The 24,928-nt window shown below is 54.0% G+C and overlaps 1 protein-coding gene and 1 long non-coding RNA gene across 4 annotated transcripts in view; one reads left to right on the top strand and one right to left on the bottom strand.

Annotated features, from left to right (window-relative positions):
* Positions 1 to 11,114: 11,114 nt before the first annotated feature.
* On the bottom strand, positions 11,115 to 24,846 carry LOC142062248 (uncharacterized). Its single transcript, XR_012662411.1, has 4 exons — positions 24,609 to 24,846; positions 14,363 to 14,567; positions 13,692 to 13,964; positions 11,115 to 12,842 (listed from the first exon to the last, which is right to left on the bottom strand). It is a non-coding gene; the product is annotated as an uncharacterized LOC142062248 (long non-coding RNA).
* LRFN5 (leucine rich repeat and fibronectin type III domain containing 5) overlaps positions 22,977 to 24,928 on the top strand; it is a 58,642-nt gene continuing 56,690 nt past the window's right edge. Inside the window, exon 1 of one of the 3 annotated variants that reach the window (XM_075104419.1) lies at positions 22,977 to 23,487. The gene's annotated coding sequence lies outside the window, so the exon portion shown is untranslated. Of the gene's footprint in view, positions 23,893 to 24,928 lie in introns of all 3 variants that reach the window. The other 2 variants (XM_075104418.1, XM_075104420.1) reach the window with 2 other exon arrangements.

Raw genomic sequence — 24,928 nt, 5'->3', positions numbered from 1 at the left:
TTCCTGACACACGTTCTCATTCAATGTGTATGGGAAGGCAGCAACCCACGGTTCATCCCTGGCCGCTGCTGCTCCCTGCTCCAGCCTAAGGATGGCTGTGGTGCCTGTGACTGGGTGGGACGAGGTGACCGACGCTGGAAGCTGCAGCTGCTCTGCATGACCTTCTCTAAATCACTTATCTGCCAACCCAGCTGAACGCCAAACTTGACAGAGATGAGACAGAAAAGTGTTCAAAATCAAATCATACAATATTATTCCATAAAAAAATAAAAAAGCAGGAAGGTATCTGAGTCCTTACTGCACCCACACCTCTAACAGCCACGGCAAGAGACTGCTTTGAGGGGTGACACTTTTCTGTCCGTTAAATTTGCTGTATGCTCTGGGTGAGCTGCCTAGTTCACGTATTGTGAGAAACAGTAGATAATAATTCCTCATGCATCTTCTTCATCCCGTTGCTGGATATCGTCACATCTTTCACGCAGACAGCTCTTCCTTGTGCTGCAGGGTTTCAGCGTGTGTAGTTACATCTTACATGAAAGCCTTACAGCGGCCACTTCACATGTCCCGCTCTGCACATTTCCTAACCCCCAGACGCCCTCTCCGTGAGGGGGGACCACAGCTGCACGAAGCCCACCATGGGCTACATGGAGAGCAGCAAACAACGCTGTCAGATTTGGCATCTGCCCTCGTTCAAATAGACTCTTTGCCTTTTGCTGTCCCCAAGAGCTGAACTGGTGCCAGGTATTCACAGCGACTACATTTTCCTTTATTCCTAAGCAGAAATAGGCAATTCCTAGTTATGCACAGTGAACAGTTCCTTTCACCCCTGCCTTGCCTTCCAGCAGTATTGAACTTAACCAGCTCATTTATTGCCTGCTTGTTTAAATCTGAAGCTGACTACAAAGACCTGAAGAAAGATCTCAAATAATTGAGTAACTAAAGACTCAAGTGATGAATGAAAGCCAGTAAGCAATGTTGTTACTGACACGGCACCTTAGAGCTGTGTAGCCCAGTGGCAGAGCATCGCCATGGCTAGTCACCAGCCATGAGCTCTGCACTGAGTTTGCCAGGCCTCAGCACCGGGGCTTGGCATGCCTGCTCTGCCTGAACTCGTCGTCCCCTGCCTGCAGCTCCCCTTTACCCAACTGAGCCACGACAGAAATTTCTCCCGTTGACCAGGTGTCTGAACTGCTTCGCTTCTGCTTTCCCCTGTGTGTTGCAGCAACAGCTTTGCACCGGCGGCAGCAGCCGCCAGCAGTTACTCCAGGCAGGATGGGACATCTGGGGCTGACACACCAAGGTCGTGCAGGGCAGCACAGACTGGTGCCAGAGCAGGGGCTTGGGAAGCAGAGACACGGGGTATGGCACAGAGAGTAGGTGTGGGGTGATGAGACATGGCCACGGGAGACCCCACGGCTGTGCACAACCCACCCACGGGCCACTAAAGCAAGGCAGAGCTGGAGCTGGAGCTGGACACAACTGTCTTCAGGGTAACAAAGAGAACAAGAAATGGCATCTACCACGTGTCAAGGCACCGCACGTAGTGCAGTTGGAGGCAGCCTGGAGCTGTGGAGCACTAAAGAAGGAGAAAATATGTAAAGCACATTAGCAAACACACAGAAAAGACCCCAAGTGGGTTCTGGGGTGAGGAAGAAGAAACCATCCGCATGGGTATCACGTTCCTCCTGGTGAAGGACCCCTGATGCCGACACGTCATGACACCCCCAGGGCCAGCCCCAGAGCCCGATCGCAGCACCCGTGGGAGAGGGGGAGCAGGAGGCTGCGAATGGGGTAGAAGCTCCGTGTGAGTGTGACAGCTCCGGCTGCAGTACTCTGTGTGTGGAGCTCCTCTGTCTGCGCTAACACGGGTAAGGCCCTGGGGATTTCAGGCATGCCGGTAGCACAGCCTGGGATCTCCCCATGCCCACAGCAGGACCAGCAGTGTGGGCAGCCGTGGGGCTGGGTCAGGGTCTCCTGGGAGCCCCTGGGTGGAGGGGGGACAGCCCCTTGTGCGGCCCTTCATCCTGGCAGGGGAGCAGGGATGCAGGTAATGCCTGTCCCCATCTTCCCCCCCGGGTTCTCACTTGGAGCAAGTGGCTGAGTCATGGGCCACCTTGGGGGACCTTTTCAGAGACTTGCTGAAAATCTGAAGAGAGAAGGTAAGGCCTTGAGCTGGTGAAACCCAGAGGTGCCCAGCTGTGTGTGGCTGCCAGAAGGTTCCGGATGACACATCCTTTGGGGAGCCCATCGCGTTTCTTGCACAAGCTCAAGAACCAGGTGCTGCTGTTGCCAGGCTAAAGGTTCACTTGAACTCAAAAGTGACGAGGTAAATTTATAACAGAAAAAACAATCGTGATTTTTTTTTTTTTTAAGCAAAACTATTTGAGCCACAAATCCCTGGAAACTGGAAGAATATTCTTGGATTGCATGCTGTAACCTCTTTTCTGGTTAAGTGCTGTCAGCCAGCGTGCAAGTCTGCCATCTTTGCTTTTAGGTCCTTCTCATTCTTGCATTCTCCATATTTTGCATTAATTTCGGTGCATTTTCTGCATTTATAAACCAGACTGCCAGGTTTTCTGGCATCAGGATTTCGTCTGCAAAGTCAGCACGCGTTTCCAGACCTATGTTCTGTTATTCCCAGCATTAGGTTTTAGTTCTTTTCATGATAGAGTACACAGATCAGTACAGATTTTTAGGATCTGGGATTTGGAAGTACATTGCTTTCTGACACAGCTCATGCTGGATCAACTGTTATATGGACTTTTGGTTGGACCTAGTGGCTGTTTCTGTCTTCTGCTGTATCTCTCACAGTGGAAAATGTGATTATCTTTCCATGTTGCAGAAATAATAAACTTATAGCCCTGATAATCTAAATATATAAGTAAGGTAAAATCTGCAGAGAGAGGTTACATTTTTAAATAGAACCACAGATACGGTAGGTGAAACTTCAGAACTAAAGAGCTTTTGTTTCTGAAATATTGCCTGTTTTCTTCCACCTATATCAGGTAGTAGAGATAAAAGAATCTGTCTCTGCTATAAATCTCCCTTGCTTATATCCTTAGAGCATCATGGCTACGACAGCCCTACTGCTGTACCATGTGAGACAAGCAACGTCATTTCTGTCCTCTGAGGAAAAGCATGGCAGGTTTGGAATCCCAATCAATGGTTTTAAAAATAGTCTCACGACGCTGCTTATGTACATGTTAATTTGATAAAAAAAATCGCCTATAAGACAGAAATGTTTGTATTCTCTTCCTTTAGATTTACATAACAATGCCTCCAGGAAGAAGCCGCTTTTACATTTGGTATTGCCCTAAGCTGTTGATAATGCATGTAAGCCCTACACATATTAAGGATTACTCTGGCTAACTATATGCTTCAAGCTCTTTTTAATTGCAAACAAGGATAAAAAGTTGAAATACCATAAACATAAAACGTTTCAGGGCTTTTCTTAGCATACGCCGAAGCAATGCCTTGTTCTGCTCTAACACAGGATGCGCCGAATACGAACGCGGTTCGTTCTGTTGACCGTGTAGCTCTGCAGAACTGGTGCCGAGGAAAGGCGCGCAGCTCCTGCAGCTCCCGCAGCAGCGCGGGACCCCTCACCGTGCCGCTGACTCCTGGCAGAAGGCTCTGCTCTCCCTCAGAGGTGTGAGACACCGCAGAAGTCGCGGGAACGGGGAGGGCTGGGCACAGCCGTGCCCGCGGATCTGCGGGGAGGTGCGGGTTAGTGCTCCAGCAGATCAGCTTCAGCCCCCCACCTCGCATCTGCAGAGGAGCGCTTCCACACCTGGGTATGAAAAGTGTGAGAGCAGCAGCTTGAGCCTGCTGAAGGCGGCAGGCGGGAAGGGAAAGCCTGTGGGACTCATCGGTGGGCACCCGCCCGGGCAGTGCCGGGGCCGTGGCCGCCGTGGGCCCCACGGGGCGTCGCAGGGAGAGGAATCTGGCGGTGGGCAGCAGCGTGGGCAGTGCCTGGGGCGCGTCCCGTGGGACCTCCCCGCGGCGCATCGCCCTGGCTGGGCACAGGCAACCCTCCTGGGGCGTAGGGCAGGGCTGTGTGGCTCTGCAGCAGTACCTGGCAAGGAACTACACTCAGGGAAGGCTGGGAACGCATGAGTGCCTGAGACCTTAGCGGCACCAGCAACACCATCCTCCTCCCCTTGAGGGATGGCAGGTTGTCCTGCCCGGGCACCAGTCGCCGAAGGTGAACCACGGGCAGCCTTGCAGGGGAGCCTCGCCTTCCAGAAACTAGCATTTATCATGATACAAATGTTATTTTAAGCTTTCAGTTGCTGACATAATTAATGGAATACAAAGCAGACCTTGTATCATACAATACATCAAATGAGATCTGATATATTGCACACATCAGAGGAACTATTACTTATTGCAGGCTTGTCCTCCACATTTTTCTAAACTTCACAGTCCAGTTTATGAGCCGCAATGTTGTGCTGTTTTGCCTGTTCAGGTGTCCTTTTCATGATTTATTTATTTTTCCTGATTTTTATGCATTTATTCAGTCTATGCTGAATAGTGGTGATTATTTATCACTGGACCACATGGCAGTGAACCCTGCTTGGCTGGTATTCGGCTGTCTGGCGGTACCTCATTTGTCTTGTGTTTGCCTTGAACATAAGTCATAAGCCACCATGGCTGCTCAGAAATACACCCTATTCTTCTGCAAAATAAATACATAATTCTGCAAAACAAACACACAAATAGGGTGTAAATATATACTTTGGTATTTTTTTCTGCACTTTTGTTTAAATAAGCATCAACCATTTGGGAAGATATTCCTTTTTTCCGGAAACTGTTTCTAGTTCCAAGCCCTTTCCACCTGCAGTTTCAGGTCTCCCTTCCCTGTGCCTCCCAGTTGATTTCCAGCTTTCTCCACTGGAAAAGAGACATTAAAAAAAGAAGAAAGGGAATGGAAAATGAAACAAAAATATTGAAGATTTGAGCTTTCAGTAGAAGTGAAAAGTCGTTGAAGAACAACTCCCCCACACTTTTCACAAGAATGTTCCCCCCTGCCCCAGAAGTATTTTTTCATTGAACATAATGGTCTGATCAGAACTTTTTCAAGCTGATTCTGCCACCCCCCACCCCTGAATAACCTCCCCTGGGTGCTGGGTCACCACTTCCATCACACATACGTCCCATGAGATCTCCCTGGGTCTGGGTAGGAACAACCGCCCATTTTCTCTCTCGCTAATCACGGAGCGAGTGCCATCCCCCTTCCACTTTCAACATTTCTATGCCTTGTGGGATGGAAGTTAGGAACTGGCCCAGAGACAGGGCTAGTGTCAGTTTTACTGCGTAACTGCCCTGAATAAAATAGAAATTAGGTATTTTCCATTCCCTACACGAACTGTTGCAATGTACCATGAGTATGGCCCCAAACTGTCCTATGGGAATGACCAGGTGCTGCCTTTCATTGTCAGAGCACTTTCTTAGAGCTGTCATGACGACAGTCTAGGCAGACGAATCATTAGACAGAAATTGCTGGCAACCTGTCCTCCGTTAGCTTTACAAGAAAGGTAATAGCTCTGTGTCCCATCAAAGTTAAGGCACAATCTGGACTGAGACATTATCTACAATTACCAAAATGGACAGACTGTCCCTTGGAATGGGAATAGGATTATTCCAAGTAGCTCCCTGCCTCAGGAACAAACCTGTTAGTTAAAGTGATTGATATTAATGAACCACGAGGATGAAGTGATTTGCACCCACCAGTTCTGTGGGATCCAGGTATGATGTTGCCAAATGACTAACTGTAGCCCACTGCTTACACTCCTCTTCCGAAGGGGCTCCAGGGGTCACGCAAGACGTGGAGGGCCAGTGGGCATTATGCCCAAAGTGTTTCCTCTGGGCACACTTTCTGTGTAAGTAAAGCCAAGACGTTACTGTGGGTGTCGCTGAAATCTGATCATTACTAGTCCAGATCTAACTGTTGCAGAAAAAGCAGTAGTTAAAATTGTTACATGCACGCTTAGTGTCACAGCTCGGCCGGGTAAAGGGGGGCTGCGGGCAGGGGATGGCAGGTGCAGGCAGAGCAAGTATGGCACGAGTCGGTGCTGAGACCTGGCAAACTCAGTGCAGAGCTCATGGCCAGTGGCTGGCCACAGCAGAGCCGCGACACGGCGCTACACACAACCCCACAACGGCAGCTATCCTTCCCTTTCCTGGCAGTCCGTCGGGAACGGACAAACAAGCAATGGTTTGCTTCGCTTCTGCGACTCAGAGTCCACCCAGCTTTTGGGTTTGATCCTTTTGCTACCCTCGTTCTGGTGCTAATGAATTTAATGATATCTCCTGTATTCCCAAACTTAGTACTGAGCAGCGGCAACAAGCATTTTTTAGGGAAGAAATTAACATGTGGGTTGTGAAAAAATGAAGGGAGAAAGCAAAAAGGAGAGAAGAGAGAAGTACAATTTCATGGCTGGATTTCTTCTGTTTGTTAGTACTGGGTTTTGGGAAAGTGGAATGGGAAAAAAAAAACCTAGTAAGTTTTATTCAATGTCAACCTTGTCACCATCAAAGAACTGCAATAATGCATGTGGGTTATTTGAATAAACCACAAAATGCCCACAAAATCTACTCTGCAGAGCTAACAGGAAATGCTGTTGCTCCAAGCCGCTGCTTAAGAAAAATATAAGGCCAGGCTGTAATAGTGTTTTGAGTACCATTTGCTCCAGGAACGTTGCCTTATTCGTCTCCACAGGATTCTCTCAGACTTGTTTCCATCCTTGAAGATAGAAAAGACCACAAAACAACAGCGGGTGCCCCGGCATCCGTGTGTCCCGCGGCACCCTCTCAACGGCCGGGCAACGCAGCCCCGGTGCTGCGCTGGTGAGCGGTGGTGGGTCTGCCTGGGAATGGATGCTAGAAGGTTGTGGAAAGTGGCACAGCCCTTTCATCTGGGGCTGGCTGGAAGGGAGGAAGGGAAAAAAACACGCAGACTGTTTGATTGCCTTGGGAGCTTTCCCAGTGTTCCCTCCCCTGGCGCAAGGGCTCCCCGCTGCCTTGCTGGGTATCAGTGCTACTGCCTCCTCACACCTTTCCTGTGAGTCTTCTTCATCACAGTTATAGCTCTGAACTGCTGTTTCCCCACTAATGACGAGGTCCTGGTTATTGAGTTGGACTTTACTGTTGAAATGCCAGCCCTTTTCAGGCCCAGACAAAGTTAGTATCTGGCTGGCCAGTCTATAAACTCTGTTTTATAATGCAAATGTGATCCTTCCAGGAGGAATGGAAGCCCTTGAGAGTTGTTACACAAGTCTTAAATTCATTATTAACAATGTAGAACTGCTAATTGTGGAATTGTAATGTAGAATTTGGTAATTGCTTACTATACAAACACTTCAACGATTTAAAGAATGCATCTAATTACTGGCTTTTGACAGAAAGCAGGCTCGAAATAAATCCAGGGCTGGTAAAGTGAGTGGCTCAGCATCCTCACAGAGTATTTGCAGGTGAAGTTACAAGCCGAGGCTATGTGGGTCCACAGGCAGGTTGTCACTGAAAGGGGAAATCTTGCTCACCCAACTCTTCCTCATCGTGCTTCCATTTCTGGGTGTGCTGTATTTCTTCTGTAGCAAAGGGCTGGAGGAGATGCCAGGAGGCATTAGTTGGTACCATTTTCTGGCCTTAGTGGGAGTGTAACTTCAACATTAATCCAAGAATAGCCTATGTTTTTTACTAATCCCACGGAAGCAGTGTTGAAGATTATGGGGTAGCTGCATGTGAATTAGCCATTGTTCTGGGTTTGGCTGGGATAGAGTTGATTCTCTTCACAGTAGCTTGCATGGTGCTCCGGATCTGTGCTGATGAGTATTGATACACAGGGATGTTTTAGTTACAGCTGAGCAGCGCTTGCACAGCATCAAGGGCTGTTCTGCCTCTCACCCTTCCCTGCCAGCGAGTGGGCGGGGGTGCACAAGGAGCTGGGAGGGGGCACAGCCAGGACAGTGACCCCAACTGACCAAAGGGGTATTCCAGGCCATAGGATGCTATACCCAGCCATAAAACCTGGGGGAGGAGGAGGAAGGGAGGATGTCGGGAGTGATGGTGCTTGCCTTCCCCAGTCATCATTACGCATGAAGGAGCCCTGCTGTCCTGGGGACGGCTCAGCACCCGCCCTCCGATGGGAAGGGGTGAATGAATTCCTTGTTTTGCTTCGCTTACACGTGCAGCTTTCGCTTTACCTGTTAAAATGCCTTCATCTCAACCTACCAGTTTTTGCACTTTCACCCTCCTGACTCCCTCTGCATCCCACTGGCGGGAGTGAGCGAGCGGCTGGGTGGGCTGAGCCGCCCAATGGGGGGAAACCACAACAGCTGGACACACCGCGGCTGCCCGCCTGCATGTGCCCCGGCGCTGAGCTGGGGGCTGGAGGTGTACTGCACCGCAGCACGAGCTGATTACGGCTATTTTCAACACACTGATCTTGTCACTGCCCGAGACCCCCTCGCCCAGCTCTCCGCAGCCGTGACGCAGCCTGCGGGCACAGCCTGCGGGCACAGATTGCAGGTGCCGCGTCCCCCTGGCCCCAAGCACAGCCCCTGGCCTGGATGGCTCCCCTGCCCGAGCCGGCAGCAGCTCGTCCCCACCGGTGGGGGTTAGCAGGAGGGGGCTCGGGGCACGCTGAGCCCTCAGCCTGGCTGGGGTCTGGGCTGGGAGCTCCCGCTGCCTTGCCATGAGCATATGGCCTCCGGAGATGCCTGCCTCGAAGCACGTGGAAGAAGCAGCAAAGCCAGATTTGGCCAGCAGGGTAGTTTTACACATTTTTCATTAAACCTATGTTAAATATGGAAATACTGCAGAAATGAGGCTTGGTATTTCATGTGTGAGCTCTTTTGCACATTTTGGTGTTTCTCATGTTTGGAGATAAAAACAGGATTGACAAAACTGTCTTCTGGAAATGTACTTAGGTTTACTGAATTGCCATGGTAAATTTCTTTAAAAACTAATCTAAAATCAGATAGAGTTAATAAAATCTCCAGAAATGCTTTTCCAGTCAGATGAGCAAGGTAAAAGATTATTTCTTTTTTTCTTCTTATGTGTTTTTGAGAAAGAAAATTAATTCATTGTTCTTGTTTCAGAGTCAGAGCTCTATTGAAATGCAGGTCTCTTGGATGTGACCAGCAACAAAATCCCGCCCTGGACTGAGCCAGTGGTTCAACAAGCTTGTCTCAGAAATGAAGAGATTTTTGGTGGTCATACATGGAGCAGATTTTTGGTTCTACCGATTGAGAACATCTTATCCATGAGTTTTCCAGAAGGTAGAAAGCTTTCCTGGCAGCAGCTCCTTTTGCTATGTAGTTCAAAATCGGAGAGGGGAGTGATGAGAGAGAAAGCTAAATGGAGACAACAGTACCTATTTCTTTATTGCATATGAGATCTTTCCACTGGAGTGAATAAAGATAAAAATCCCACTTGAATATCAAAAAATGCCTTTCTGAAATCTAGCTGAGCACTGCTTTATTTAGGTTCCTCCACAAAAGGGAAAATTTGACTGAAGCTGCCCCAAATGGATGAACAGTTTTAAAGAGAACATAAGGAGTGAGAAAACTTGCAAAGAGTGTGTGCGTGGGGAAAATTATCCACCAAAGGGAACTACATCTTGGAGACAGTGAAAATCTTGAAGAAAGCAAAGGTTTCCAGAAGAAAAGTGAAAAGAGCAAAGCACGTGGAATACCATGCAAAAGGTCGATCAGCAACACAGAGGAGAGGAGGGCAGCTACTCTGCATTATGGTGGGGGAGAAGACTAAAGGCAGCCTGGGCAAGAAACGCAAACCGAGTGGCTATTTCACTTTATGGTTATGGCTTTGGTAAGGCTGTAGTGTTGAACACTGGTGCAGACAGGTGATGGGGAAAGAAAGCAAGCTGATGGAGACAGAATCTGTGGAAACGGATGAGGATGAGGAGTGGCTCAGACCACTAAGTTCCCCACACATGGAGACCAGGTCTTCATCCAAGGTACTGTTGTGACAGACCAGAAACGAGGATTTTAATAACCATCAAACTGGGAATGGTATCATCAGGCGGGGAAAAAAGCTGCAATTGTTCCTGTATTTTAAGAGAGGGGGCTGAACTGAGACGGGAAAACATGAATCTTTAGGTTAGTCCTCAGCAGTGTGCAAAGTTGCAGGAGAAACTGAGAATAGCTAGCAGCTGAAGACAAGTGGATGTGGCAATTTCGGGTTCAAACAAGCCGCGTTTCAGAGGTGCAAATTGCAGCAGAGTTCCCCAGCCAGTAACATTTTCTTAATGACTGACTCCCCAGGCAGAATCATCATGGGCTTAACAACGCGCAAACCTGACGTGCATGGGCTTCGGAGGGGAAAAATGCTGATTTAACGTTGGCAGGATGGAGACACATCTGGTAACTGCTGGGCAGGCGAGGAGCTGGCTGCGCTGGAGGGGCTGGCTGGCTTGGGGAAGGGCTAGTGGGGAGCTCCCCGGAGGGGAGCGCAGGGCCACCACAGTCTGTGCCAGGGGAGCCCTCGTGAAGAAGTGAAGTGCACGATCAGTGCTTGGAGAGGACAGCAGCAGGGAGTGAGCCACAAGAGAGACAAAGGTCCTAACACAGAAAAATGGTCTCAGTTTCCACCAGGGAATAATAGTGTAAGCAGATGTGAGCCTTACTGTGAATGCAGCTTCCAGTCTTGGTACTTTTCTGCTCCCTGCCAGCCCTGTCTGGGACTGGGAGTTAAACTGGGTGACACGCTTCTCCGCCGTGCCCACCCAGAGCCGGACGTGGGGATGTGGGCTCTCAGTGGCACCTCCATGCCCTGCTGCAGTGCGGACAGGAACGTGTAACACTGACACAGAAAAAAGCACCTGCAGATTTTATTGCTGAGCGATCAAACGGGTGAGCACCAGAGGAGTCTCTTGGTGGGTATATATAGAAAAGTGCTACAACAGGAAAAGAGAGGCTGCCTCAGATGCTCCTGTGCCATCTCTCTGTGGTACCTGGAAACCTGAGCACAGTGAGCACCTTTGGGGCTTTATTTAGAAGAGAAATCTAGGGGAAATCCAAGAATGCACCTTCTCAAAGCAGAAGCAGCAAGAATGCCCCCCTGGATGCACCCCCCGCTCCACTGCCGCCCCCCACCAGCAGTCTGAAACGTGGGCAAACCTCCGCCTGCTCCCAGCACCTCGACGGCCGATCCGCCTGGGGCTGCACAAGGGTAGCAAGGCATTAAGCTGAGCAGAGGTTTTTTGTGCTGAGTGTTCGCGTTTCAGACGCCAGCAGCCCTGAGCTCCCTCCTACCCAGAAATCAGGTAAGCAGATTTTCAGGTCAGCGCCAAGCGACAGCTCCGGTGCGGGCTAATCAGGAGGACTGCTGAGAGCAGGCTGGAGCTGCTGCTGATGGGATGATGCTTTTCATTAAGGTGTCTGCTATTGCCAATGCAGAATTCACACTGAGCTGCAGAAACTCATAGAGACCTCTGCAAGTGGAGAGGCTGAGTGGGGAGACTCTGCGATGGCAGGGCAGTGTCTCAGTAATGGGAGAGGCATTTCTGAAGGGCATTATCTCTGATGCAGAGGGGAGTGTTTCCAGAACTGCCTTTTACTCGGCCCATAGGGACAACTGCTGTTCCACACAGCTATCTGAAGTGCTTGGTCATTGCCATGTAAAGGACATTTTCTGGAGATATAGTTCCCATTTCCTGTATAATTTCGTGTTCCTATACACACTGAATGCATATTCACACTCCATATTCATATTGCTCACTGATTTCATAAGAGCACCACATCTTTGCAGTCTTGCCTTCTGAGTTTGTAAAGTAACAGTGGTGGAGGTTTTTTTTTTAGCGTCTGATTAATTGCTCAGTATTCACGCACCTCCTTCCAGAGAGCAGAGCTGGGTCCAACAGATGCTTTGCTGGGCAGGCAGGGTAAGAGGTGTGTGAGCGGAGGAGGGTGATGCTCAGGAGTGGGGGGTGTGGTGGTGGCTCTGGACCTTGCCGAGAGCTGTGCTCAGGCCAGTGTGGGCACCTGGCTGCAGGGACCAGACCCCCCCTGCCCAGGGGTGCAGGAGGTGCCTGACTCCATAGCGGCATGCTATTGGGAGGGAGTTCCCGGGGGGCTCCTGGCTTTTCAGCTCTGTGCCTGCATACCAGGCACCCCAGGACACCCCAGAGCCCCCACCCTCCAGAGCAGCAGCCAGAACGGGGGGCCGTGGCCAGGCCGGTGTGGGGCGGCAGCTGGCTGTGGGGCCAGGTGCTCACCCTGCCCTGCGAGGCTCATTCATCGCAGAGAGGCAAAGCCTGGAAACCCCTGGCTTCTCCCCACGCTGGGACAGCAGTTCCTAAGAAGCCTCTTCCAAGAAGCTGCAGTGACTGAGCCCCTGTCACCCCTCAGGAGGGCTGGGGTGACCCTCTGGGCAGGGGACACCGTTCCTTTCGGAGAGGCTGAAGTGCGCCAGAGCAGGGTCTTGCCATACAAAGGAAATCCATTTCTCTGAGGGGATGACGGTGGGACCCCAGCACAGTCTGGCAACACTGACACAAGGGGAAAAACATCTAATAACTAATCTCCTCTGATTTGCAGTGTTTCCCAACCTTTTCAGATGATCAGCCCCTTTTTTGCAGCCACATTTGCTCAAGCCTGTGTGGTAGTATCAGCAACGCCTTCATTCTCCAGCTTCCCTGGTGTGACTTTCAAGCGTTGGCAGATTGGTGACCTTGCAGGGCAGGATGGCTTGTCAGTGGGAAGAGAGGGGGTTCTGGCTGGAGATGGCAGTACAGTTCTTAGCATCTCCTGACCCCTTCCTGTTACCCACGGCCATTCACAGCGTACTAGCAAATGTCAGCCAGTACCTGCAAAACATTCCTCTTAGGGGCTAGACATTAGAAAGAGGAAAAAAAAAAAACCCAAGTCTGGAAGCTACAGTAGGAAACTTAGAAGTAGAAGTATGATGCACATTTTTAACAATAAGGATAGTAAGTCATTGGAGCAACTTACCCAAGAGGCCATTCAAGTTTTGCCTATTGAAGTTGTTTTTCTTTAACGCAGCCTGGTTTCTTCTCCAGAGGAACTTCAAACAACAGCAAAACCCATGAGCGTGTGGCTCTTGGCCTGCGCTCTGTGGCAGTTCAGACTGCGGATTATATACCTGCCTCTTTTCCTCAAGAAATAAAAATCTGTGTTTGCCACCTTGGAAGGGAACCTGGGATGCAGCCCTTGAACTCGCTTGTGCAGGGCGCGGTGCTCGGGACCGTGCAGGACTGAGCCTCCGCTCCCTGAAAGGTCAACACCAGCAGAAGCAGCGGAGAAGCTTGCGTTAGCAACGGGAGGAGTAAAAGGGTAATTAACAGCGACAGTTCTTGACCCAAGCGTCCCTGATCTCCCTGACTCTTGTAAAGGGAGTTATTAGTCAAATACAGTGACTGTGTGTGAAACAATTATCACTAATTACCATCAAGTCATGGCATTCTGAGATTTTTAAACACAGCATGGAAGTCTTGTGTGATTAGAGATACCAGCAGGGCTAGGAGCTTTCTAAGGCAACTAAGTGTTTTCCATGCAGCATATTCCTAAGAATACGAGACGATTCAGTGCCAAACAGGTGACTTTCAATGACATAATATTAAAAATAAAGCAGGCTGAGACCAAGAACAGGCACAGCTATGCAGCAGGTAGCCCTAGCCCTCCCCTCACGCCCTCTCATAGAAAAGAAACGATGGGAATACCTGGCACCTTGTGACTGTTCACGCGACGACTCCTCAGGTTTTGGCTTACACAGCTCGTGCCAAGGGAGGCCCGATGGGAGCTGGGAGCAGAGCCATTGGGTCAGAGCGAGAGCACCACGTGGGCAGGAGAGCTGACCAGAAAGAGCTACAGGGCCACGATGCAGCCGCTGTCCCCGGCAGCCGGTGTCTCCACATATCGAGCCTCGGGCAGTCGCATCAGAATCTGCCAGCTCGTGGAAACGGTATAGACCACACGTCCAAGCTGGAAGGTATAAACCATCAGTTTACCCAAAAAGCTTTTGAAACGGACCCAAGAGCAGCAGGACTGCTGAGGCTTTCCTGCCTGCCGGTGTGGTGCAGGGGACACCCGCACTGTGGTAGAGGAGGAAGGATGGGCACCCTCACCCTCGGCTAAGGAGCTGTTTCGTTCACAGGTGCACGAGTTCAGAGTTAGAAGTTACAAAACCTCGTGACTTGAGTGGTGTAAGTGAATTCACGTGAAAGACTAGTCTGGGCAAAGGGGATTGAGCCCTTGTTTGTCATGTTTGTTTGTTATATTTCTTAATGAGCTCATAAAATAAAGGTTAGTTTACAGAGTACGTTGTCCTGTAAATGTGAGAGGTCCAAACAGACCATGACACACCTGTTAGGTCTCCTTACCAGCTGTAATATAGTATGTCCTTGGCCATGCAGGGCAAAAGCTAGGAAGGCCAAAGCAGAGATGTACTCCATAGGGCAGCAGTGGCTGCACCGGGGTCCGGACACCTCGGGCCGGTTGCCTCCTGTCCCACGCTGCGGAGCCGAGCAGAACAGCGAGGAGGTACGGATCCCATATGCCCGGAGAGGTGCTGCATCAACGCAGTGCCTGCAAAAAGGAAAAGAGGGTGGGTGCCAGGGAGCGAGGAAGTGAGTTTTAGCACCTCTAAATCCCTGGAAAGGGTTAAATCCAAGTCTGAGTCAGGACCTTTAACCCATTTTGTGTTGTGAACATAAACGAGACCCAGTTGGCGAATGTAAACTCCTGCAACCCACCCGCAGACGAGCCTGTACCAAACCAGCGACCCCAGCAGCCTCAGGGAGAGACACGTGGAGAGGGTCCCGCTCCGCGTGCGGCCCCTCGGCATCGCTGCCTGCGAGGGCAGCAGCGACGCGGCCGCGTGCTGCAGGACGGAGCCACGCTCTGTCTGCCCAAAGGCAGCGAGCAGGGCAGGAGGTGGCAGGAAGGGGGGGGCGTGGGGGGCAATGCATGGTCCCGAACGCTCAGCACAGCCCCAGCACGCAGTGCCGAAGACCCTGCCATCCCCAAAGCGCATCTCGGAGCCCCAGCAGACCAGCTGGGGACTCCCCTGCCTCGGTGGCACTGTGGTGGCAGGAGAAACTGCATGGGAGGGACACAAGTGCTCCCCACAGACTGCCCCACAGCAGCCGTGTATAGGAAGACAGGCCTGAAAGGCTGTAACAACGTGCTCGCTGCCCTGACCAGGCAGAAGAGTAAGTCCTAGACTGGAAATACTGTGTCATGGTTAAAGCAAGTAATTCAATAGCGCTTGAAAATTGCTTAGTCTCTTTCTTATTAGATTTATCTCACAGCCCTTCCTTCCTCCTCTGTAGGGTTCTTTATTCAGAATTTGCTCAAATATTTTCCTTCAGAAGATTTGATATCTCAAAGTGCAAATATCCAAACCCTGTATCATTTTGTAATTTCATACTCCATGGTTCTTTCATATGCATATCACTCATTTGCTATCCCTTTGAAGAATGCAGCTTGAGTAATGGAAGTGAAAGAAAACCCATTCAGTGTTGATTTTAATTGAACAAGCTCAGAAGCTGTGGGGATCCACGCCAGACTCCAGCTCACTCTCTTTTGAAGAGTTATTACTAGACTTTTTTTGCCTGTGTGTCTCTGTATTTTTTTTCCAATTAGCAACTTCCCCAAAATATTAGTTACTTTATTATTTTCTGAGTTCTGCTTGTTTGGGATGCTTATGCCTAATAATCATTAAATCTGCTTTCTCCTCCTGTTCAATGGAATATTGCATTCCTTGTCTGGGGAGCAAAACATCAGGCAAAATTAGACCTTGCCTGCACTCAGGAGTAAAATTCTGCAGTAACAATTGGCTCGTTCTTGATGTAGCTGTGTCACTTCAGTGAGGTTATGGCAGTGGTGAGCTTCTGCAGGCTTTAAACTGTGACAGTAAAGACTGTAAATGAATGACTGTAAAGGCTGTAAATGAAATAATTTTTTTCTTTTTTTTTTCTTGTGTGCATGCATGAGGTCTCTGGTCGTTCTTCATTCTCCCAATCCCGGTCAGCTGAACGTGAACCCTCAGTTTGTTGCTGGGTGTAAGAGAGGAGATGGGACACGCAGAAGAAGGAAGGCAGTGCCAATTATTAGAGACTCTCTCCCAGGCAAGATTTGGTTTAAGGAAAACACATCAGCAACTGGTAGAAGAGCAAACAATTTTTCAGGCTATTACGGAAACGAGCTCTCCACATGGCTCTTACAGAGCAGCAAGCATGCTAAGGGAATTCAAGCAGGCTGGTCATGTTGATTTTGCTATTTTCTACTGAGAAGTCACCTCAGCAAAGAAGCAATAAATTGCATAAGAAAGAAATGTGAATAAGAAGAATTTTAAACGACCAAACCCCAAAAACCCACTATGAAAAGAATGCAAGTGTTACGGGATATTAAAATATTGATATTATAATATCAAGGGCACACCCAGATACTGCTAGACGGAGGAGACAGGCGGCAGAGTGCATCCTTAGCTCAGCCGCTCCGTTCTGTTAAACAGGCAAGGCAGGGGATGCTGCGCCCTGGTGAAGCAGGACAAGGTGCCTGTGCGATCTGCCAGGTGAAGCACATGCCATCCACACGGCCCCCAGCGCTTCTGTCTGCTTAAATGCAGCAGCAGCCCGCTCAGCTGATGGTGCGTGGACTTGAACGGTTGCCAGCTCAGATCGAAGGAATCTCGACTGGTGGTCTGCCATTTCTCCATCATCCTCCCCATCCCTTCGTGCCTGTCTTGGCTTGAGAGAATCGGCAAGCTCCCTGACGCCAGGTGAGGCGTTCCTGCTGCTAGCAAACAGCGGCGTCAGGTCGAACATCGAGGGGGGGCCCCGCAGGCACCTGCCGCACGCCCATCGGAAGCCTCCGTTCTGTGGTGGGTGATCGAAGTCCTCCTTCAGCGATGGGCAATCGCTGCCCTTGGATCCGGTGGGATTAATCTCCCTCTGAGGAAGAGCATTAGAGCAGTTTTTCCCCAAACCAGCTCACCAGATAGCAGCATTCCAATGCAGCAGTGAGTCCCTTCCTGGGGCCACTGGTCCGCTTTGGCCTCCGCCTCCTGTGGTTAGCGGAGTTGGGAAAGTAAAAGGCACTCCTATGTCAGGAAAAGGGCTTCGTGGACTGAAGGTGAGGTCTGTCCCCTCAGAAACACCGGTACCTGTATGTCTGGTTACAGCCGGAAAATGGGGTTGCTCACAGTGTCGGGAGCCCCCTCCTTCTCATCTAACCTCTGCCCCAGCTCCAAAGCTGCCCTCCGGCCGCAGGGGACCCGTGGCAGTTCCCCTGCTGCTTTGGTCCCTACCTGCCCCGTGAGCACTTGTCCCATGGCCTGGGGGTGACAATGAAACCAGGCAGAAGGAAACAGCCTTTTGCAGGTAACAGGTTTTTTGGGGTAGGCTGTTTATTTAAATTACAACTGGTCTTATTCTCCGTTTTTGATTTACAGCCCTGCAACAAATCTCTATCTTCCCATTTCATGTGCAGGGTCTCCACCTGCTGTATTTCCTCCCACTCCTATATCCATGCACGTCGAATTACACAAGCCGTGTTTTGACGTGTTTTCCCAGCCACGAAGCAGCCTGACGGCCGCTGGGCTGGACATGGCCAGACAGCCATGGGGGTGAGCAGAGCAAGCGTGTGGAGCGTGAAGCCCTCGGGAGACAGATGCGGCACTTTGGCTGGATGCTGCCCCCGTGCCCTGAGCTCGCACACTGGCTCAGGGGGTGGGCAGAGCCCTGCCCACAAGGTTTGGGGCTGGCGGGGGGAAAGGCTCTTAGATGGCATGGCAAACTTCTCTCAGTTGTGCCTCAAGGACTTTCCCAGACAAAAATGTGCTTATGCAATGCAAAATCGTTGCACGTGCTGGATCACTACTGGACATCCAGCACTAATTTGTGTTAGTCCTCCAGCTTATATCTACAGATTAAAAGGGACTGAAGGATATAAACCACTCTCTGGTTTATATCCTGGTAGAAATCTTCATGTAAACATGCAGATTTCAAAAAAATCCAAAGTATATCAGTGCTTTATTTTATGTCTCAAAAAGCAAATCTGTTAAAAGAGCAAGGAAAGAGACAGTGCAATTACTGCAATGATGAATTTAAATCTAATTTGAACTGTTTTTTAAAAATAGATTTTAAAATGTAAAAAAAGGATACACTTCAGTCTTAAGTATCTCTTTACTTGGTTTGGTTTCAATGGATGAACTGAGTCCACCTAAGGACAACCCTGGCACCAGCCCCCCTCCTCCCTGTCACCAGCAGTGCCAGCCACAGGGACGGACAGAGCGGGGCTGCTGGGAGGCGCCCGACGAGCACTGAGCATCTGCGCTGCTGCTTCACCACTCGCCAGCATACCCCGGAGAGAAACACAACACCAGTTCACCTAAAATAAAATCAGAAGTAATGATGAGGAAGGGGCCTCTCCAGAACCTGTTGCCTGGGCCAGGTTCACGCACAGCTCGCCCCATGCCTCCCTGGCTGGCGAGAGGGATAACTGGGTGCTCCGTGGCTCTGGGAAGCGCTGGTGCTTGCTGCAGCTTTGCGTGGCAGCTGGGGAGGCTCCCACCTCCTGCCTGCTGCAGCCCGGTTAAAAGGAGACGTAATGCCTACGAACTGGTAGGAACGGTCTTTGCCATTTTTTTGTACAATGCAACAGCTCCCCCATCTTACAGACTAAAGAACTTAAAATGGAAAAAAAATCCCGGGGAAATGAGTACTGGGGTAACGTAACACGCTTCACTGCTTCTTCGGGAGGGAGAGGCTGGCGCTACGCTCGTGCCTGCAGCGTTTCCCATTTCCCAGGTGCTCTGGAGGAGGGGGATCCACTCCACACAGTGCAGCACTTGACATTTCAGTGATTAAGGCTCTGAATTTTCTTCTTGTAAGGATGAGTAAACACTGCAGTTTCCAAATACTTTTTGATGAGGTACAACAGTCTATCTTAAAGAGCAACATTTACTGCCTCTTGCCTTAGAGTTTTTTTAGCTTGGATGCTACAACTCGCAGCCACCCGTCTGTTGCTCTCACTGCTACGCTGCACTGCTCTTGGTCTCCTTTAGGGTGTACACGCAGCACGCTGTGATAATGCTTGGAGGCACCTACTGAGAAAGGGCCAACGTAAAGCACTGTGCTTGGTGTGGAGTGATGTATGCCCAAATAGTCGCTCCTTCAGACCTCTGCACAGGCATCACCACCTCAGAAAAGAGGCACTTCTCCTTTCTTGCCCCAATGACAGTGCTCAGTTTTGCTTGCCCAGCAGTTTGGCAGGGACTCCTGAGGATGCTGCCTGCTTCAGCTGCAGCTTGAAGGATGGCTCTGGTTTATGACGTGGGGCCAGGGAGGACGTCTGAAGAGATGAGGGACAAGCAGCCCCCTGTGAGCGCTGTGGAAGGCATACGCACGGGTTTGGAAGGTGTGGGGAGCCAGCTTGGAGGGCACAGCACCCCATACCCAGCCAGCTGCAGTGAGGTGGCACGGTGCCCAGGCCTGCGCTCCCTCCTTCATGAGGTGGTCAAGGGTTAGAAAGAGTGCATAAAAGCAGGTCTACGTATTATTTGTATAAAGTACTTTCTTCACGAAGCTCTCGTATTTCAGCCAAAAAAAGAAATTATTAAATCATTTTAAGATGATACCTATGGGGCAGGAATGATTTTAGGTTAAGGAGTTACTGGCTCTACCAGGAAAAAGGCATTAACACTATGCTTGGAGGCTGGAGTGAGACAAAACTCACAGCAAGCACTTACTAGAAAGGGTAATGGGTGGGGTACATGGTGGTTGAGCGCCGGTGGGAGCGGGGGCGTCCCCAAGGCAGTGCAAATCCTAAGCAGAGCTATGCAGGAGCTCAGCTGAGTAACACCAAGCATCCCCAGCCCTGGGGGCCATGCAGGCCCACACCATCTATGGGGCTACGCTGCCAGGTACGCGAGGGCATGTGCCTGATGGCTCCTCTGGCCACACACCTGCTCCCTCCTAGGCCACTGAGGTCTTTCCCAAAACAGTCCACTGCTGGGCACCAACAGGAGCGTGCAGGCACAGACCCCCCCGCCCGGTGTCACCCTGGGCAGCTGGGAGCACCCCACAGAGAGACCATGGCAGAAGGGCCAACCAGAGAGAGGGCAATGGTTTCAGGGTAAGACCTGCAACAGCACAACAGTCGCACACTGTCAGTTCGGGCTGGGTCCAGGATTCACTTGCTTTGCTCTGACATGGAATAAAATGCACTGTTGACCACTCCTGTTTGAAAGCTGCTGGGGTTTCACTCCGCTTCTAACTAGCCATGGAGCTATACTTGGTGGTGGTAGGTCCCCAGTTATGCCAGCACAAAGAGCCTCTAGGAGAGGGGCAGCTGGGCAGAGCCATGCTTCCCAGCAGCATCACCCACTGAGCAGCTGAGCCAAAGGCAAGTCACACACAACCCCTGGTCCTTCAGATCCAGGTCCATGCTTGTCACTGACACTGCACTCCCCGGAGGGGACATGCATGATCTCTTGCAGCTGGAGTGGCTGGCTTTCTGCAAGAACATCACAGCCAAGAGCAGCCTTCGGGGCTGCCCTGCTTTCACACAAAGACCCCAACATCAGCCCCGTTGCTGCTGTGGGACAGCACCCACACGGCAGCCTGACGACAAGGCCCAGGGACCCGGAGGTGGCTGGAGGAGACGTGCTGTGAGTACACAAAGTCAGAGCCATCACTGCAGACACATCCAGTGGCCTGGACATTGGCCATGTCATGGGTGACAGATTGGCTGTCCACCTCACCCAGCAAACCTCCCCAGCACATCCACAGCTCCCCACGCTTCCAGACACTCCAGGGAGGAGCAGTTTTTCCACTGGGTATATTAAGAAGGCAGCGGTGCCATTTCAGTCCCACATGCAACATAGATTTCAGGCTGGCAAAGAGGCCACAGCAGCCCTTGCTCAGACTGCTGAGGCCAGAGGGTGCAGGATGTTATCGTAGCTGCCTGCAAGGAGGCAGTTTCTGGACTGTGCTGTAATGGTACCAATTCAGGGTGGTCCTGAAGCAGTCCTCATGGTGTTTTTGTGCAGAGTGGTAGCAAACCGATATACCCTCCAGTATACACAAGGCTCTGAGCACAAGCTTCCACTGAGTTCCCACTGGGCTTTTTCATTTCCCTTTCCCCAGCAAAGCTGTACCCAGGCACCTGCCTCCTTTCCCGACACCAGCCGCACAGCTGGCATCGCCGTCACTCCAGCATTCTGCTCCTGGGGCAGCAGAGAACTGACAGAGCAGCAAATGCCTGACCGCGAAGCCCAAGATGACTGTCTGATCTGGTAGACATCAGCCAAGGTAACAGACGCTTCACCACGGAGCATCTTCTTGTCTCTCTGTTCTCTTCAGAGGAGAGCATGCTGTGGAAGCTGAATCAGGGCCAAGCATGAGATTGTCTCCAGCTCCGAAGGACAACCGTGCTAGAACCGAGTGTTAGGGAGAGCAACCGCAGAGCCAACCCTAGCAACATCAGTGTATTGACATGAGCTTTCCCTCAAGGGAGTAGCATCATTCCCTCCTGCCAGCATTTTAGCCTCCCTGCCCCTATAACAACTCCAACCAGCTCCATGAAATAGCAGCTGGGACGTGGAGATAAACACTAACTTATGAGACCCAGCCTGGCTGCCAGGCCCTGGGCAGCTCCAGAGGCTGCTGGAAGGGCAGAGGATGGCTGCTGCTCTGGCAGGTGCATTCCTCCCTGGACCAGGGTCACACGCTGCTGCGGAGACCACAAAACCAAGCTCCCTTTCCACCACAGAGTTTGCAAAGGAGAGCAATTTTCTCAGGTCACATGGACAAACCTGAGCCTGAGCGCACTGCTGCGCTCCCTTTCCTCACCCGCACTGACGCTAGGCACTGCATCCCAGGGCACGAACATCTTTTACACAGTGTCAGCAGAGGGGCGTGAGGACTGTCACTTCCTGGGATGGGGCTCCCCCCATGTGCATCCCCAGCAAAATGTCAACATGTCCCTGCAGCGTTGCTTCTGTTGCCTCTGAGCGCACAGAGCGGTCTCCCCTGCACCCTGCGGCAGCGACTGCCCTCCGTGCTGGTCGAGCTGCAGACCTCATCCCAAACGCTCAGGCTGGAGAAGCCGAGCAGACCTGGGCAGCCCCAGTAGAGCCGGCAGCTGCCTGCCATCCCGAGAGGAGGGTGTTGGAGGAGACAGGGCCCACTGTGCAGGGGGTGTGCGGCATGTGCCTTCTTCCAGGTGCGGGTTGCTGGCAGCTGGCGAGGTTCTTCAGCTCCTCTTCACTGTTCTACGGGCAGTGCTCCTCTTACTGCTCTGCTTCGGGTCCTGCAACATCACCGGCATTTTCTCACAAAAGAGCATTAAAGAAAGGTGTCACTATTTTGTAGCGTGAAATGCACTTTTCTCCCCGTTAAGAGATCCCCGGAGATAGAGAAATCCCTAAAAGCTCCCAAATTTATTGACCCCCAAGATAAGCCAACCTTTCTATTCCCTGCCAGGACCATCCCCTCCTAAAAGTCAGGTGTTACGGCCCATGACCTCAGACCAGGCGCCCGGAGGTCGGTCCGCCGGGCGGGCTGCCGCACCGGCCTCCCGGGGGTGCGCAGAGGCCACGCCACCGTGCAGGTCCGCGCCGAGCCGAGCCGCCGCCGCTCACCCTCGCGTGTCCGCTCCCGGCGCCGCGGGCTGATCCTGCGAGCGCCTGTGCCGGATAAACCCCCACGTCAAACCCCGAGCGCACCACGCAGGACCGCGACACCCCGCCCGCCCCGGCGCCCCGGGGCTCTCGGCCCCTTGCGGCGTGGGGCTGGGCGGGGGCGGCGGCCGCGCTCGGTCCCCGCCGCCGCAGCCGGGCCCGGCGGAGGCGTGTCCGTGTCCGTGGCGGTGCCCGCTCGCCGCTCCCGCCCGGCGGAGCGCAGCCCGGCCCCGTGCCCGGCGCGGCGGGGGGCGGCCCGGCGGCACGTCTGCGCGGCGGCCGGGCGGCTGCGGCTCAGCCGTGCGTGCGGCGGGGCGGGGAGGCGCCCGGCTCCTCCAGCCCGCCCCGGCGCGGCGCGGCACGGCGCGGGGGAGGCGGCGGCTGCCTCCATGCTGCAGCGAGCGGCACGGCTGCCCGGGGCCGGGGGGCAGCCGGCGGCGCGGAGGATGGGAGCGGCAGCCACCGCGGAGGGGCGAGCCGTGGGCGCCGAGCACCCCGCCCTGCCCCGCTGCAGCGCCCGGCGCCGCGGCTGCTCCGCCTGAGAGCGCCCGGCGCGGAGGGGCGCGGAGCCGCATGGCCCTGCCGCCCGCCGCCCCTGCGCGCTGCGCGGCCGCTCCGCTCTAGCTGCACCCCCCCACCCCCACCCCCGTCCGCCCCCCGCCCCGGGAGGCGCCGTCCCGGCGGCGGGGCTGACCGTGGCCGCGCTCCTCGCCCCGTCCCCGTCCGTCTGTCCGCCCGCCCCTCCGTCCGTCCGTCCGTCCAGCGGCAGCGCCCCGGCGCGCAGGATTACGCAGCGGGGCGAGGATTAACCTGGCGCAGGTACACGGCAAGGTCATCGGCCGGCGGGCGCGGAGCTGGCCGCCCGCGGCGGGGCGATGCGAGCGGGCTCGGCGGGCTGCGCCGCTGCGTGCCCCGCGCCGTCCCCCCGCCTCCCGCCCGCCGCCGCCGCCGCCCGTGCGTGTGTGCATGTGCGCTGCCTGCCGCCGCCCGCCGCCGGAGCCGCGCCGCCGCGCCGCATGGGGCCGTCCGCGCCGGCTGCCCTGCCCGCCCCGGCCGCGGGCCGCCGCCGCCGCCGCGAAGCCGCTCTAGGATGCGGCTGGTGAGCGCCGGCACAGGGCGGAGAGGCGGCCAGCCTGCCCGCCGCCAGAGCCCGGAGCCCGCCGGAGCCCGGCCGCACCTGCAGGGGAAGCGCTCCGGACGCCGTCCTTCCCCGGGAGGCGCCAGGTAATCGCGGAGGGCTGCCGTGCCCGGCTCCATCTGCATTGCAGCCCGCGGTACTTATTCACGGGGGACCGGGCGCGGGGGGGGGGGGAGGGGGCGGCCGCGGCGGGGTCCCGAGCCGGCCGGGGCAGGGGGAGCCCCGCAGCGCGGCGGGCGGCGCCGGGACGGGGCCGGGGATGGGACCGGGGGCGGCGGCGGCGGCGGGACGCCCCTCCCGGGAGGGCGGCGGCCGCGGGGCGCGGAGGCTGCGCGGCGCGGCGGGGGGGGTGCCCCGCGGACGGGCCGGGCCGGGCCGGGTCGCGCTGCCGCCGCTGCCCGCGGGACGGCGCCGGCGGCCGCCCGCGGCCGGGGGTGCTGCAGGGCCGTGTGGGCCGCGGCGGCGGCCGCCGCCCCCTCCGCGCCGCGGCGCGCTGCTGCCGCCGCCCGGGGAGCGCCGGCACGGCCGGGCCGGGCCGGGAGCGCGGCGGGGCCGCCCGCAGCCGCGCAGCCTCCGCCCGCGCCGGGTCGCGGCGATGCGGCGGGCGCTGCCCGTGCCCGGGCGGAGGAGCCAGCCCGGGGCGCTCCCGCGGGGTCCGCGGGCGGCTCGGCTCCGCCGGCGGCGGGCGCGGAGCTCCTCCGAGCGGAGAGGGGGAAATCCGCGGCTGCCCGCCTGCCTCCTCTCGCCGGCCCCTGCCCTCCTGGCGGCCGCCCCGTCCTGCAGCCCTTGCCCGGCCACACACCTCTCTGCCGGCTCCTCTGTCCTGGAGGGCTGCCGCTGGTCTCCAGCGTCCCAGGATACGAATGCGCTGCTCTCCCTTCCCCTCCCCTCCGTCCTCCGTGCCGTGAACACTCCTCATCTGCAGGCAAGCAAATGTAGGGCAAGATAAACCTTTTTTTCCTGCTGGAAGGTTCCCGTAAGGGGAGCTGGTAGAGCGGTTGTAGAGGAGCCAGTGGAGACCTCACAGCCATGTTGGTGCCAGGAGCGCACGAACGTCCCGGTTCGTGGGAGCAGCGGGAGCCGAGGAGAGGCCCGCGGAGGGGGAGCGTGCGCAGGCACGGG

This window comes from Phalacrocorax aristotelis, chromosome 9, assembly GCF_949628215.1.
Source record: "Phalacrocorax aristotelis chromosome 9, bGulAri2.1, whole genome shotgun sequence".
NCBI classification, from domain to species: domain Eukaryota; kingdom Metazoa; phylum Chordata; class Aves; order Suliformes; family Phalacrocoracidae; genus Phalacrocorax; species Phalacrocorax aristotelis.
The sequence above is the reverse complement of the archived record's forward strand: the minus strand, read 5'-3'. Positions and strand labels throughout refer to the sequence as shown.